Here is an 829-nt window from a genome sequence, read left to right as displayed (position 1 = left end):
TATGTGGCTATTTTTTTATGTTCAACATATCAAATACACTATATATACAGTACAGTAGTTTTATAATATGTAAATAATACTGCATGTTACATCCTATGTTAAAAGTGAACACTGAAATCACATATTAAATCTCAATGAATGAAATTCAAATTGAAAATACTTATAAACATTGTGTAAATAGTTAAGAACAAAATGATGTGCAAATCAATGGAAACCAAAAGGATCAACCCACTGAGGGCTGGAAGAAAAAATTTTTAATTACATGCTGATCCGACTTTGGTCACAGCAGCTCATAATGTGAGTCAGTAGAGTGCATGGCCCTCACATGCCTGCATGTTCTCCCAACAACGTCTGGGCATGCTCCTGATGATAAGGCACATGGTGCTTTGGGATCCCCAGGCCCGCCCATAGACCTGGATCAGGGCAACAGTGAGCTCCTGGACACTGAATAAGGTGGAGGCCATCCTGGATAATACAGATCATACTATTCAGTCTGAGTAGTTAAACAGCAGTCGCAGTGTGCGTCTCACCTCACTGCACTGCAGGACAGAACTGTTATCAGGATATGCAACACATTCACCAATGGCAGACTGGCAGAAAACAAAGGATTTCAAGACTAAAGAATTTCCTGAATAGGGATAAATAAAAATGTTCTGATTTCTGATAAATACATGGCTCATGTATGAATGGTTGTGGTAACCTCTGCATATTTGCTATTTCATTGCAGTTCAGGGTCCAGGGGTCCTCAGTACTAAGATCTTGTTGCTTATTGTGTATAGTTTCACATGTTCTCCCTGTGTCCATGTGGAATTCTGCTTTTCTCTCATTG

This window comes from Tachysurus fulvidraco, chromosome 19 (genome assembly GCF_022655615.1).
Source record: "Tachysurus fulvidraco isolate hzauxx_2018 chromosome 19, HZAU_PFXX_2.0, whole genome shotgun sequence".
Classification (NCBI taxonomy): domain Eukaryota; kingdom Metazoa; phylum Chordata; class Actinopteri; order Siluriformes; family Bagridae; genus Tachysurus; species Tachysurus fulvidraco.
This window is presented reverse-complemented; position numbering follows the sequence as displayed.